This window comes from Trachurus japonicus, chromosome 22 (genome assembly GCF_045865225.1).
Source record: "Trachurus japonicus isolate A0001 chromosome 22, Traja_1.0".
NCBI classification, from domain to species: Eukaryota; Metazoa; Chordata; class Actinopteri; order Carangiformes; family Carangidae; genus Trachurus; species Trachurus japonicus.
Genome location: NC_140928.1, coordinates 8,439,428 through 8,449,687, shown reverse-complemented (window position 1 = coordinate 8,449,687; position 10,260 = coordinate 8,439,428).

Below are 10,260 nucleotides of genomic sequence, written 5' to 3'. Positions count from 1 at the left end.
GGGTGAGAGAGAGAGAGAGGGAGGGAGGGAGGGAGAGAGAGAGAGAGTCAGAGTGGTATGTGGAGGGGAGTGCAGAGGGGAAAAGGATACGCCTCCCTGCCTGGTGGAGATAATGGGGCCCGGGCTGCTGAGATATGGGTCCTCCTCTCCAAACGGGGGCCCTGCCTCTGGCTCTCCTCCAGTCTTTTATCGTATGACGTCCTAAGGAACCAGGCTGTCTGCTTCAGGGCCGCAGATGAGCGGCGTACGTGCAGCCTAAAATTGGGACCATATCCAGGTCTCCTAACCAAGGACCGTTCTCCTCCTCAGTTCTGTTGCCCCACTCCCCCATCTAGTGGCGGAGGGGGTCAACGTCAAGGCTGCCGGCCGAGAGGATGGGATTTCACTCGGTTGCGTAAATATCCGCAGGCTCAGAGGCTGAGTGGCTGCACAGCCTCGAGCACTGATTCTGAGCTGAGCTGGATAATGATCATTCTGCATGTGCTTTTTTTTTTTTTTTTTACCAAAGCAAAAAAAACAAACAACAAAAAAACACTAAGTGAATTAAATAAATAAATTCGAACACATTTGCAGTATTTTAGTGTTAATTTTTTTTCTCTCCGTTTCTCTGAATGTTATGCCATCCTAAAATCAACCAGATGTTGCACCTGCAGCCGACATCCAGCAGGTGGTGCTGGTGCTGCAGACAAAGTATCTTGTTAGTCCAGCTTTCTTGCCTGAAAACCCTCTGTGTCTGTAAATCCACTGTTGATGGAATATTTTTAAGCATTAAATGTCTAATATGACGAGTCATCAGTGTTTACTTTATAGATATATCTATTTCAGAATAGGTAGCCTACATAAAGGAGATTTATTGAGCGGTTAACCGACCACCGCATTAGAAGACATATATCATCCACATATTCCCCAGTTGGTTTTTAAATCTTAAGAATTTCTTTTTACAGCATCAAATATTTATGGCTAAACCAGCAGCTTTCAAAGTTGAAGACTGGAAGAAACTCCCTGTTCTTGGTATTATTTATTAAGACTTTATCACTCAAAAACTGAGCCAAAATGCTGCGTCAGGACTATGCAGACTTGATGGGTTGTGTGTGCGTATGTGAGAGTGTGTGTGGTTCGATCAGGTTTCCAACAAAGCCTCACCTGCTTCAGTGAAAAGAAAGACGCACAGAAGTCTGTCATGTGAAATAGCACTGTAGCATGTTCAAGAATGACTGAGGTCAACTAAATAAATCAGACTCACACAATCTAAGTCAGGTCAGTTTGTATTTATAGTCCTAAATTTAAGCTTTGGCGGAAGTAGCGAGGAACTATTTCCTCTAAAGTGGACATCGGTGGAGCCGCGGGCTCTTTTAGCTCCGCCCCTCACATCCTGCCAATTTCCTACCTTCTCTGCAGGTGTAAGCAGTCATGATCCTGTATGTCTGGGTTCAGGCCTTCAGCAGCTAGTTGAGGCAAAGATTAAACCGTTTTTGGTCGAGGTCGATCGTGAACGGAGGAGACAGACTGAATCCAACTTTGCAAACTTCATGGCACCGAGAAAGCGGCCATAGGCCTATCTACTGCTAGGCCGAAAATGGCGGAAATGTGGAGACAATTGCTGCAAATAAAGTTGTCCAAGAAACTGCAACGGAGGATAAATAACATTGAATACCATTATGAACAAATCTAAAATATTAAAAATGATGTGGACACTAATGGATTTATGCCTACCAGTAATGGAGGACAATGAGGACAACAGACGGACAATGGGACTTTGGGAGTTAAAAGGTAAGTCCCCATTGCTTTGCATTCATGCTAGTTTACTGGTTAATCTGAATTAATGATGCTTTTGTGTGTGTTCAAGGGTTGCTCAAAAGTTAATCTATGATTAAATTGTGAATAATTAATTTGGGTTTAAGGTAGCTTGTTGATGGACCCCCAACAATAAATTTCATGCAAATGGGAAGTGGTTTCCCTGACAGAGTTACTCAAGAACTCAGGATCTTCTCCATATTGTTATGTAGTCATGAAAATACAATGGTTATGGGTGCACTTCCCAATCAGTGCATGCTGGCTTGTGTGTTATCAGAGGTCAGTATTGTGTAGGCTATCCTAATAACTGGCACTAGGGCTGCATGCACAAACAAACATTCTATTGTGACTATGGGCAGACACTGTGATTGATAGATGGCTGCAATGTCAGTTTTTGCTTTTCATTTTCACATGTGATGTGATTTTTGTTGGCTCTTGTACCAGACAAAGATGGCTCTTACATGTCTTCAGTATATGGTTTTTGCTGGCATCTCTGTAGCAACACAACACTCATGGTGATAACAATGCTCAACATGGTACATTTTACCTTTATCAAAAGCAAATTGCAGCTCCTGTGACTTGATTCTTCTAATTTCGATTACATTGCAATCAATTGTACAGCCCCATGTGTCCATGTAGACAAGAGAGCAGATTGAGGACCAGTGAAGGAAGTTCTCAGATTATGGTGTGGTGCTCCCACAGATTGACAGATGACTACAACCGAAGTTGAAACCTCGCAAGTGTGTTAATCAGGCTTGTTATTTTAGGAAGTTCTTCTATTGTGATCAAGCTGGCAGACGCCCCCCACCCGTGCCAGACAGGATCTCCGGCTCAGTCGCAGGCTTCTCTGGATTTGGAAAAGTGGAAAAAAGGTGCAGGAGACAGACACAGACAGGGATCAGTGGTTGTGTATTGTCTGGGGACTTAGAGAGAGGTGTAGAAATAGAAAAGTGTCTGAGCAGATTTGGGGAGACAGAGTGTATGAAACGCGATTTTAACCCCCTCCGAGAAACAAACGCCTCATCTTTCTCCCTTTGCTCATTTGATGTACAGTCAGTGCATCCACGCCTTCTATCTCTCACTCCCTCTGGCCATTTTAACTGCAAATCTGTCTGTGCACACACTGAAGTAGGCAACATTGCAGACACAACTATGCATAAGAGGGTGGAAGGAGGAGGGTTTTTTTTTTTTTTTTTTTTTTTGGAGGAGAAACACAGCCTCCCTTGTGGGCTGTGTGTGTGTGTGTGTGTCTGTGTCATGATATCATGATAAACACTGCTGACAGATGAGGGTCAGACATGTTTTGGTACTGACATCCCCAAGAAGAAGCAAGGGAGCGAGAGAGAAGAGAGGGAGAAGATTTTCTTCCCCGACAAACAGAAACGGCGAAGGGAGGCAGCTGTGTCGCTCTCAATCTGATAATGACGGTGGCGTTTCGTGCACTAAACACCTCCATTTGCACGTGATGATAAACTGCAAGAAAAACAGTGTTTGTGTGTGTCTGTTTGTGGGAGGGTTAGCTTATAGCCTATTTGTGCTCTCGTGTATGCAAACATGCGCTCGTGTGTGTTCCTGCAGCTGCACGCAGAAGGTGTTTCTGTGCATGCATGTGAGTTGTGTGTTTGTGTTTGTGGATGTGTATGTGTGTGTGTGTACAGACTGACTTGGAGCCCTCACAGCCCTCGGGGGGCCAGCTCAGCACTTGGCTTCTTATCTCTCTTTCAGAACCTCGTCATGAATAAACATCATCAACGGAATAAAAAATTACCCCAAAATGAAAATAAGTGAGTGGAATTTGGTGGGGGGGAGGCGGGCTGCAAATCCACAGCAGGGGAGGAAGGGGTGATGAGAAAGTGAATGGATAAGAGAGAGTGAGAGAGCGAGAGGGAAGGAGGGAGGGAGGGGAGAGGCTGAAAGGCAGCTTGAGGCCTGAAGGAGGTGGAGTATAAAGAGTTTGCCTCCATCCTGGAATGCCCCTCGGTGCACGGGGCCAGAAAAATGCCAAGATGTTTCACTTTCTTTTCATTTCATTTCATTCTCTCGCTTCTTTTTCTTTTTCCTCTTCTTCTTTTCACCGCCTCACCTGCCTTCATCTCTTCTCCGTCTCTCAATGTGTGTTTTAAAATGTCAGTCGCGCCTCTGTGGGCTGCTGTGGATTGTTTTGTATTCTCAGTCATATGCTGCTGTGCCTGTGTACGTGGGTGTGTGTGTGTGGGAGCTGGAGATTTTCTTTCTTTTCTTTTTTTCCCCCTACTTTTGTTACTCTGGTTTGTAATGAGCTGTTTCACTGAAGTACATCAAATGATAATGTTTCTCTCTGACCCTTTTTACCTCATCTAATTCTCCTCTTTCCATCTTTCACTTTGTCCTTCCCTTCTTTCTCTCCTCTCTTTGTACTTCTCTCCATGGTGGCAAAAATACTGCCAGTATAAACCAGACATGAATAATGAAAGGCATGCACGTTCGTCTCGCCCTGGCTCCATTTTTTTTTTTTTTTTTTTTGAAGCGAAGCACTGTTCTCTTAATCTGGTTGTGGCTTTTGAATATTCAAACAAAACAAAAAAAAATCACATCACATAAATCCGCCGGGGGATAATGATGGTCATGCAATGGAAATGTATTTGAGTGTGAACAAATGTGTCGGCCTCATTTATAAGGCAGCATCATTAGTTACACACCTACTGTCACTGTCCCATCACTGCATCTGCCCACACACACACAGACACACACACACTTTATATCATCCATATTTGAATTCCTATTTTTCTCTTCTGTCTTTCTCAATTTCTGTCTGTTTCTCTCTCATACGCACCATCGCTATGACCCCCCCCTCCACCTCCAGCCCCTCCCACCTCTTTGGTGCTCGATCAAGTTGGCATCAGATGTGACAATGTGTTAATTGCTTGCTGTTATGCAGGTCAGTGAGTGTCGTGGTGAAGCCAGTGATCCATTCATAGGCCCAACTGGGAGTCACAGTGGAGGGGCAGCTCTTTTATTTCTATTTAAGGACGCCCTCCAATGATTTAGTCAGCTTTTGTTTTGTGTTTCATACATTCATCCCAGCTTTTCTCTCCTTGTTTTTTTTATCCTCCCCATATATTTGATAGTGTATTCGTTCCTTTATAAGTTGGCTCACTCTTCCAGTGCCTTCTTCTTCTTTTAGTTTCTCCCCTAATTCTCTACAAGGCATTCATCTCACTTCTCCTTGCAACACACTTTTGATCATTTTGTTCATTTGCCCTTGTTTATCATACCCATCTACCACTCCTAATTTTTTCCCCCTCTCTGGTTGGGTTCCTCTCCTCCCTCTGTGTTGTTTTTTGTTTCTTCTTTGCTTCAGTAGCTCCTCATTTTCTATAATTCAGTGCACAAAGTTTGATTCAGGTCTTTGACCTCTGATCATCAACAACTACTCCTGACATGATACATAAATTCGTGATGACAACCAGGTTAAAAAAAAAAAAAAACGCCTTTCATTACAGTCGGATACATTCAGTTACATTCAGAGTCGGTCTTTGTCTCTGCTCTCCTGCTTGTAGCTGATAGGGAACGGGATGGATCACAGGCATGAGTACAGATGAGTGTAGTGCTGCAGCGGCGGCGCTCTAATTTACTCATTAAATTGATGCTCCCAGACCGACTGATTTAGACTGGATTAACGATGGGACTGTCTTTTTTAAATTTCTTTCTGGATTGCTTGATTTGAACTGTAATGCAAGCTACAGTAGTATAGTATGTGTATGTGTGTGTTTGCAGATGTGGCGAAGCATGCACCATTAGATTGTGATGTGGCCAATTTGTTGTAACATGCAGTGGTGCAGACTTGGCTAAATGTTTGCTTGCGTGTGTGTGTTTTTTTTGTGTATAATGCATAATAATATCCCTCAGCATCTTAAATGTGGGGATGTGAGGACTGAAACTGGGTCAGACGGTTGTAAGAGAGCGTGATCCTCTGCCAAGTGCTTCCATAGAAAAGTCTGACACATCTGACAGATTTCTTATGGCAGGAGAGATATTTATGAACCTGAGATGAGTGAGAGGAGAGGTAAGCCATCGCAGAGGGACAGAGGTGCTCGTGTCACATATGAAGTCGTAGATGGTTGACGGGACACGACACGCTCAAGCAGCTGGATGCATCTCTTGCTTGCTTCCTTTAATTCACATCTATGTAAGAGAGCAGTATTGTACTGTCCCTGCAAATGCATGAAAAGACACACCCGCATTAAGACATGCATATATACATACAAAGGTCCTTCTACACACATGTACACACACATAGTCCCAGACCTGATTAGTCTGGTTGGATAACTGTGTCAGTGTGTTACTACACATTGCTGGGCCCTGTGGGGTATTGAAGCCATGCACTGTACAGTCTTACTCATGCATGTAAGGCCACAGACACATCAGCCCACTCATGCTCAAATACACTGCACTGTTACCCCCTTCTCCGTCTCCACATGTAGACAAATAGTGCGAGGGCAAAAGTATAGCGTGATGTTGTGTGAGTGTCTCGGAGAGTTGTATCGAGTGTTTTTTTCTCTGCGTGTTCATGGGACATGTAAGTGTTTGAGTTTTCTGAGTGTGTCCATGGATGTGGGGCAGGGGGTTTGCGTGGGTACATCGTTCCCATCTCGGTTCTTTATCTCCTCAATCCTCAGAGGAGAGCAGGAGGAGACAGCCAAACAGACATATCAAGTATAATTGGAGAGGCAGAGTGAGCGAGGACTGAAAGACTCGCATACATTCTCTGCTTAGCAGAGTTTTCTTGAAGCTGTCACTTGAAAGCTTTCCGTCTTTGCAAAGTCAACTTTCGGGGAATTTTTAGAAACAGTGTTATTTACAGATCGTCTTCCTTGTGCTAACGGCTCAGATTTCAGTGAGGTTTTTTCAGCTATGCTAGCGATGTAGCTCTGGTGATGGAAATGTCAGCCAGTTGATTGGTCCTCCGCTTTTCCTTCAGACTGAAATATCTCCACAACCATTATATGGATTAATCACAGTGGAGTTGATTTACCCGTCGTCCCCAACTAGCACCAGCAGGGGGTTGACATTTTTGAGTGAGATGTCTTATTATTGGATGAGCTGCCTTGATATTTAATACACACTTTCATGCCCCTGTCATAATGAATCATAATAACACTGTGGTCTCCAGACTTCACATCAGGTTGATATTAATCCATTTATATACCAGTTCACCTCTGCAAGTGCTAATTTGCAAATACCATTAACTTTATGTGCATGTTAGCATTTAGCTCAAAGCACTGCTGCACCTATAAGTACACTCTCACACAAAGTGATAATGTGTCTGTAGATGCTTGGTCTTGGTTTTAAAGGGATAGTTCAACATTTTGGCAAATTCACCTATTGCCATAATTCCTATAGTCTTAGGGGTAGGTTTATTACCTTTCAATGTTGGTGCGAGCTGTTTTTAGATCGGTGGGGCAGAGAAGCGAGCACAATGGAGGCGAACGGCCTACTTTCACCTTTCCCTTCATCAAATACACAATCCAACAACTCCAAAACTCTCTCATGGACAAGTTGTGACGTGCACATTCACCACGCTATGAAATAATCATGTCTAATTATGTAACATTACGGCACATGAAGCAAATACTCGGTACGACTTGCGTTTTTGAAATCACTCAGCCCAGCAGCCGTGTCTGGAATGTAATTCCAGCTATGCATTTGCCTCGAAAACAACTTTGTCTCACAATGTTACATTATTATTTCATAGCGTGGTGAATGTGCAGGTCACAACTTGTCCACAAGAGCGTTTTGGAGTTGTTGAATTGTGTATTTGATGAGTTTGTTGAGGGAAAGGCGAAAGTACCATTCACCTCAATTGTGTTAGCTGAGCAGCTTGCGTCTCTGTCTTGCCGATCTAAAAACAGTTTGCACTGACAATTAAAGGTAATGAACCTACTCCTACAGTATGAGAATAGAGATTATGGCAATAGGCGAATTTGTCAAAATGTTGAACTATCCCTTTAAAACTTGCCATGTGGCCCCTGAGCTCAGGCAAGGAAGCAAAAATGCAACATGTCAAGACTGTCTAGGATCAGTCTGGTGAAAAAAAATCATGCTCTTGTAAAGCTGCAGTTGCCTTGTGAGGTCAGGTCAACCCTATAAACACGCCAGGCTCCCGGCTGGCCTGCAACAGTGTAACTTGTATCTCGGTTAGACATTTATCATCCTCTATATTTTAGTCACATAAAAAAACCCTGATGAAATAAAGACTTAAAAAAAAAAAGTATTTTATTATCTTGGACCTCTGAGCAGAGACAAGCTCTGAAAATACAGCTCCTGCCTCGGTGAAAGCAGACTCGTGGAAATGTCAGTGTTAGCCCCCAGCTGTGGCGGCAGACGCTGACTGGCACATTAAGGCTGGTTATCGTTTGGGATCCAAAAAGAACTCACTATAAGGTCTGTGTCTGGTTGGTGTACAAATGACAGGATCTCTGACAGGCTTTAATAAGCCCTTGTGAGACTAAATTTAATTTACTGTGAATCTCAGGCTGAAGATTTTAACAACCGTTATGCCACGGGAATATGAAACCACCACTTCAGTTTCCTTTTTTTTTCTAATTGGGGAAGTCCCTCAGGAGGAATGTTAAACCATTTCAGAGATGGACTGAATACAGAACTAACTTTTTCATGGCCATGGTCCATTGTCAACATAGTCAGTCCCTGTGTGTGCCGAACAAAAGGCAATACCGTGGATGTGACAACCTTTTCATGCTAAAAGGGAAGAGGATCAATATTTCATTTTTAAGAAAAATGACCCCCTACATCGATCGGACTGAAAGTAAAATGATTTCGGTGACCCTCTTCAATCCTAATCCCTCATTCACGAAACTGAGAGCTGAGGGAAAAAATCAGGATATAAGCTCCAAAGCCTCAAATCCTCTTCCTCCACGTGTAAAGGTTCTCCAAGGAGCTCGAGTGAGATGGCAGGTAGAAACGATAGTGACAAAGTGAGTAAGATAAAAGTGGAGCTGTGGACAAAAGGCTTTTGTGCTGTTCTGCAGTGGTAAATCTGGCCTGAAAAGGATGTCAGCAGCTTCCACCGGACAGCACACACACACACACACACACACACACACACACACACACACACACACACACACACACACACACACACACGCACAGATATAGGCATATACACAGGCACATAGTCACAAAAATAGACACATGCATACAGACAGCTCGGTCTGCATTTTCTGTTGCCTCCTGCAGTCTCACACACACACACATACACACACATACACACTTGTTGTGTTGTAGTTTCTGGGCCACCAAGGCAAGTGAGAGAGAGAGAGAGGGAGAGAGAGAGAGAGCAGGAGAACAAGTTGCTGGCTTGCTGAGTGTGAGTCATGGACAGGCTGACTGTCCTCAGGCCTCGGTACACCATCTGCACCCCCACCGCCTCTACGGCCTCATCACACAGCTCAGTGCTCCACCGCACTGGACACACACACTCACACACCCATATGCATGCATACACGCTGAAACAAACAACAATCCAACATGCATAGAAGACGGGGGGGAAAAAATGACACATATCTGAATGGAAAGATGGCCTCGCTGCATCTGGACCATGCTCTACTTTTATAGAAACGTGCAACCTCCTGTTCATATCTGCAGTGATCATCCACCTTAATGCACATGAATCATACGGTAATTTATATCTGAATAAACAAAAATACTTTTTTTTTTTTGTTTACTGGATAACAGCCATGAAAAGCACATCTCCACTGCACATATACTGGTTGATGTTTGCTGCCTCCCCTGGCCTGCAGGACATTTGGGATTGACCAACATTCCAGCAGAATTCATTATGGAAACCCGACACTTAGCCCACAGGAAAGGAGTAAATGTTGCACTACAAATGTGCATGTGCTGTATCCGTCTGGCTGTGTGCATTTGCGCTCGTGCTTGTGTGAGTGTACGGTTTCAATGAGCATGAGAATAGAACTCGTAACCCAGGAATCGATGGAGAAGATCCGTTTCATTACAGCGGCGGTAAAAAAACAAAAAAAAAAAGCAGCTCCTGCAACGAGCCTCAGTCCAGAAACGCCAGATGAAACCTTAGTTAAGAAGTCATTCATTTTTTTATTCAATCAGGTTAATAATATTACACATCACCACAGATAGAAAACATTAGCCCATAAAAAGGACTGCAGAATAATAACAGTATTAATAATATTAGGTAATATCAAGTATTTTTACAGTCAAAATGGGGGGAAAGTAGTACGATAATCACCAGCACTGAAAAATGCAGCATGTCTGTAACGGTGCAGACTTGTAGCACAGAAGTAAAGTAGTTATTATCATTTTTTCATAATAAAAAAACACGCTCGTACACACACATGCAGCACAAACTGACAAGCAACGTTATCTACCTACCCCTCGTCTCGAGGAGCTCCACTACAAAATACAACTTGTTCCATTTAACGCAGCCTCTTC